This window comes from Amblyomma americanum, chromosome 1 (assembly GCF_052857255.1).
Source record: "Amblyomma americanum isolate KBUSLIRL-KWMA chromosome 1, ASM5285725v1, whole genome shotgun sequence".
In the NCBI taxonomy this organism is placed as follows: Eukaryota; Metazoa; Arthropoda; class Arachnida; order Ixodida; family Ixodidae; genus Amblyomma; species Amblyomma americanum.
The window spans coordinates 101,770,252-101,776,251 of NC_135497.1; the positions used below are offsets into that span (position 1 = coordinate 101,770,252).

A 6,000-nucleotide genomic window follows, 5' to 3' on the forward strand; every position below is an offset into this window, starting at 1 on the left:
CAATTTCGCCCTGTCGCGAAGAACGGACACGCTTGAAAAACGCGAGTATGTGTAGTATATAAACCGCAAAGCTAAATTTTGCACTCTTTCTATTTTCTTGATTAAATATTTTTGATGAGGGCTCCAGATTAAATCCGCATATTCTAATTTTGGTCTGACAAGAGCTTTGTATGCTGTTAACTTAACGGTTGATGAAGTACGGCGCAATTTCCGTTTCAAAAATGCCAGCTTTTTTAGCGCGTTGCTGCAAACGTTTTCTATATGGGGTTCCCAACTTAAATTGCTTGTGAGTGTAACACCTAAATACTTCACTCGCTGGGTTTTATGAATATAAGAATTATTAATAATATAAGCAAAATCTAAGGGTTCTTTCTTGTTGGTAAATGTAATAGCTGCCGTCTTCAAAGTGTTTAGCTTCAGTCCCCATGTTTCACACCATACGCTAATTGAGTGCAACGCGTCATTAAGTCTTACTTGGTCGGAGTGATGATTTACATTAGTATAAATAACACAATCGTCCGCAAACAACCGGATCTTCACAGGCGATTGAACAGATAAATAGATGTCATTGATATAAACTAAGAACAACAAGGGACCGAGAACTGACCCCTGTGGCACCCCTGAGTGCACTTTCAGTGTACTAGAAACGCAGTCTTTAACAGCAACGTATTGTTTTCTTGAGGACAAATAAGATTCTATCCAACGGATGATATTGCGTTCAATGCCCATTGAGAGCAGTTTAGTTACTAAATCGGCATGCGGAACTACATCGAACGCTTTGGAAAAGTCCAGAAACGCAGCATCGATTTGACCCCTCATATTCAGCTCATTCATAAAATCATCCGTTATCTCAGCTAACTGTGTTATTGTGGATAAACCAGCCCTAAATCCATGTTGATTTGCATGAAGTAAATGGTTATTCTCTAAATGTGTTATAATCGCTTTAAATAAAATATGTTCTAGCAGTTTACAAGTTGTGGATGTTAAGGAAACTGGTCTGTAATTATTTAGTTCTAGAGGGGATCCAGATTTGTGAATCGGAACTATCCTTGCAAGGCGCCAGTCATCTGGTATCACACAGGATTCTAACGATGTTTTATATATTACATATAAGTACTCTGCTACCCAGATTGCGTATCTGTTAAGGAAAACATTAGATATTTTGTCCGGACCTGATGACTTTTTTATGTCTAGATTACGTAAAAGACTAAGGATGCCGTTTTTGCTTAAATCTACTTCGGGCATCGGATTACGAAGCGTGTAAGGTTGCAAGTGCGCGTGCGATGCGTTTATGGTAAACACCGATTGAAAAAAGGCGTTAAATTCATTAGCAATGGTCAAAGGATCGTCAATGCCTGTGCCAGATGTTCTGATCTCTGTGATGCCGCTTTTATCTTTAGATAAATATTGCCAGAATTTCCTTGGTTGCTCTGACATGAAAGAAGTCAATGTGGAAGAAAAGAACTGATCTCTTGCAGCGCGCACTTTATCTTTGAAAGTGCGTACTAGACTTGCAAGTTGTTTCCTGTCACCCCCGTTTTCGAGAGCGTTTTATTTTGCGTTTCTGATGTATCAGATTACGATCCATCCACGGGTACTCCCTGTTGATGCGCTTTTTCTTCAAAGGCACGTAGGTGCTTTCACAGTGCATGACTATGTCTTTAAACTTTGTCCACAGCACATTAACGTCATTTGTCTCATTAAAGGAAGGGAATAAAGATTCCATACAACTAATAATTCCGTCATAATCAGCATGCGTATAGTCTCTTACAAATGTGTCAGAAGGTTTAACATACGATCGCAAGCCCGAAATAGGACACTCAAGAACAAGTAACTGATGACCAGATATACCGTCCTTGACACTGACTGAGCAGTCTGGAAGCGAGCTACTTGCAAACGCAAGGTCAAGTACAGCAGAGCTGGAAATTCTTGTAGCATCCAAAACCAACTGGGTTAACGAAAACGTAAATGCAGTTAGTAGTAATGACTCAGCATTTTTGGAATCTTTGCCGTCATGTGAAAGGCTGCACCAGTTAATTCCTGGAAGGTTAAAATCTCCTGTTATAAGGATGTTGGAACGCGAATTTGTATTTTGCAGCAAATAATCATATAAGGAATCTAAGTATTCCTGAGGAGCATTCGGAGGCCGATAGACCCCTCCTAGTAATATAGTTTTTCCAAAAAACTTTATTTTGCACCATATGCTTTCATGATCACTGATGCCGTTTAAACGTGTGAATTTAATGTTATTCTTTATTGCAATTGCAACTCCGCCACCCCTTGATCCTCTGTCCTTACGGATAAGCGTGTACGAAGGAGGCATTATTTCTGAATTTTGCACATCGGAATGCAGCCAGGTTTCAGTTACCACTAGGACGTGTGGTTGATAGGTCAGAATTATATCTTCAAGGCTCTGGATCTTATTCAGTACACTGCGTGCGTTCAACAAAACAAGCCGTAGCGTCTTGACGGATTCCCGTCATTTGTTATCTAGCTTACGCGTGTTCGCACGTGTGGGTCGATGAGAGCAAGTTTCGGGTTGGGCAGGCGCAGATGATTTGAACAACTCTATTCTGCGATTGCGCGTTGCGTCCCATACGCACAGCCTGTCATCAACTTTGAGCTTATCGAAACGAAGGGAAACCTTAGAACCATTGTTCTTTTCTTCAGCCGCTGAACGCCATAATTTTGCACGAATATCCCGAATGTTTTTTGAAAAATCTTCGGATATAGCTACTTTTGTGTCCTTTAATTTGAAGCAGGATGACATAACCTTTGTTTTGTCTACGTAGTTAAAAAACCTCAAAATGATCGGACGATGTCGCTGTGCATGTTTTAGGCCAATTCGATGAATACGCTCTATTGAGTTTACTTCAACACCTAGAATCTTTTTAAAAATTTCTTCGTTAACTTTCCGCTCCAGTTCTACTGAGTCCTCCTCTGGATCTTCCTTTACTCCACATATTACGATATTGTTGCGACGACTTCTGTTTTCGAGATCATCTACTTTTTTGGTTAACTCAAGAACTAGTTTGTTCGTGTTATTGCAAGCTTCGTCCACTTTCTGCAACCTTTGCTCACAATTCTCAATTCGGCACAGTTCTTTCTCAATTTTGGTAATCCTGGTTTGAATATTCTCGACTGTCGATTCTACCTGTTTCAGATTACTAGTCAGCGAAGCCAGAGTCTTATTAGTCTTTGTTTGCTCTTTCAAAATTTTCTTAAGTAATTGGTTGTTTAACTGTGTCTCAGACTCTGAATCAGAAGTAGGACCAGGATTTAGCTCTATGTCTCCGGATGTTAGTAGCAATAACCTGATCACATGTAAACACTCACATAATAGACCAAACAAACACTGGGCTTGGCAACACCGTCAATATGACTGTATCATCTCTAATAGAAGAAGTTAGATACTTGTCAGCAACCTGGGCAAAAAGAATCGGGATCAGCATCCTTCTGTAACCGGTGTCACCAAGCCCACTGAAGGAATCCTGCAAGAGCGTCCAGTATTTATGCCTGAAGTGGTCGCTATCCGATGATGTCACCGAGCTGATACGCTGACAGGCTTGATGCACGTAGGGCGTTGTTTCTTGGGTCAGCCGTGGCGATGGCATGATGACCAGGTCCGTCGGCGCATGCTCTTCAGGAGTCCTTTCGAACGGAGGGTCCGTTGATCCCACGGCGAAGTGCGCCCGGCAGGCGATCTGGGCAAAAAGAATCGGGATCAGCATCCTTCTGTAACCGGTGTCACCAAGCCCACTGAAGGAATCCTGCAAGAGCGTCCAGTATTTATGCCTGAAGTGGTCGCTATCCGATGATGTCACCGAGCTGATACGCTGACAGGCTTGATGCACGTAGGGCGTTGTTTCTTGGGTCAGCCGTGGCGATGGCATGATGACCAGGTCCGTCGGCGCATGCTCTTCAGGAGTCCTTTCGAACGGAGGGTCCGTTGATCCCACGGCGAAGTGCGCCCGGCAGGCGATCTGGGCAAAAAGAATCGGGATCAGCATCCTTCTGTAACCGGTGTCACCAAGCCCACTGAAGGAATCCTGCAAGAGCGTCCAGTATTTATGCCTGAAGTGGTCGCTATCCGATGATGTCACCGAGCTGATACGCTGACAGGCTTGATGCACGTAGGGCGTTGTTTCTTGGGTCAGCCGTGGCGATGGCATGATGACCAGGTCCGTCGGCGCATGCTCTTCAGGAGTCCTTTCGAACGGAGGGTCCGTTGATCCCACGGCGAAGTGCGCCCGGCAGGCGATCTGGGCAAAAAGAATCGGGATCAGCATCCTTCTGTAACCGGTGTCACCAAGCCCACAAGGATAGAAGCTTGTAATGATCAACTTCTCCAGAATAGAGCACTGAGGACCTGCATTCAATGTCCCAAATACGCAGGAAGTATTAGAACAAAAATACCTCTGATGTTAAAGGTGCTTGAATGAGTGAGGACGCGGCAGGAAGGGTTGGCGCGTTTTTAAGAGGAGATAATGGAGGGTCAAAGGAAGCAAAGAAGTGAGGGTGAGGGCCAAGGATGGTCAGCAAATGGGCATGAGGGCAACAATCGGGAAGGGTTTTGAAGGTGAGGGTGGAAAAATCAAGACTGAGAGGATCTGCCAATATCTTGTTCCAACCATCCTAACCAAAGCGACATCGTTGGAAAGTCTGATTCGACGCTTATCAAGCCTATTCGCTTTCCTCTCAGGTTTCCTGGGCAGCTGAACGCTGACCTTCGCAAACTGGCCGTAAACATGGTACCGTTCCCACGCCTGCACTTCTTCATGCCTGGCTTTGCTCCACTCACGTCCCGACACAGCGAACAGTACTGGCCACTGTCTGTGCAGGAGTTGACACAGCAGATGTTCGACGCCAGAAACATGATGGTTGCTTGTGACCCCCGCCATGGTCGTTACATGATAGTGGCGGCGATTTTCAGAGGATGAATGAGCATGAAAGAAGTCGAAGAACAAATGCTGGAAATCCAGAACAAGAACTCTTCCTTCTTCGTTGAGTGGGTCCCGAACAACGTTAAGACCGCAGTCTGCGACATCCCACCTCGTGGTATCAAGCTGTCTGATACTTTCATTGGCCACACCACGGCCATCCAGGAGCTCTTCAAGCGAATCTCCGAGCAGTTGACGTGTAAGCGGCGCTCGTTCTTGAACTTCTCTTTTTGGCCACATGCCTGCATTATACCGCCAATTCATACCTATTTATTGTAACAGCGTACAAGTTGTAGTACCTGTGAACCACGTCTGGTGACCAAGCGTACTTATGTTTTTCGCAGGCATGTTCCGCCGCAAGGCCTTCTTGCATTGGTACACCGGGGAAGGCATGGAGGAAGCGGAGTTCACCGAGGCAGAGGACTACATGAACGATCTGATTTCAGATTGCCAGCAGTACCAGGAAGCTACAGTTGAGGAGGAAGAGTGAGAGTTCCAAGGCGAATAGAATGTAGAGGCTTAGCTTTTTTTTAACTTTTTTTTACCCGTGGAGACAGTAGGCAGACCCTTTTTTTTCGCAAGTAGGTTTTTCAGTAAAGTCTTGTACTTTTTGTGTCATTTTGCCTTTCAAGCAATCCACTCTGTTCGCCTCGTACCTTCACTGAACGTTCCAGAGGAACATTCCCTCTGGCCTCGGTACCTGCTGACAAGCATTTTATTAACCTGACAATACGCTTCGGAATACGTCACCTAACCAGGTAGCAGCTGAACTCCTTAAGGGGTCATTACAAAAAGGTGCCAAAACGGCTCATTTTTTTATCAGTTTAAATTTTTTACTAACATGTTTAAAATTTCACATCTGATAGCAGAAAGAATTTTTGTATTAGCCATATCTTCTGTCCGCTCTTTGAATCCAGAAATAAAGGGTTGGTTTTGAATAGCAAAACACTGAATGCACTTTACGTCCACTGATTTCACCCAAACTATTGGAAACTAACAGCGGTGTGGTAGGGTTCAGAGCACGGCACTCGGTATAGGGCCTTCTTGCACCACCTGCACT

At 44.4% G+C, this 6,000-nt stretch overlaps 1 pseudogene; it reads left to right on the forward strand.

Annotated features, from left to right (window-relative positions):
* LOC144112896 (tubulin beta-4B chain-like) overlaps window positions 1-5,445 on the forward strand; it is a 40,171-nt pseudogene extending 34,726 nt beyond the window's left edge.
* Window positions 5,446-6,000: the final 555 nt, after the last annotated feature.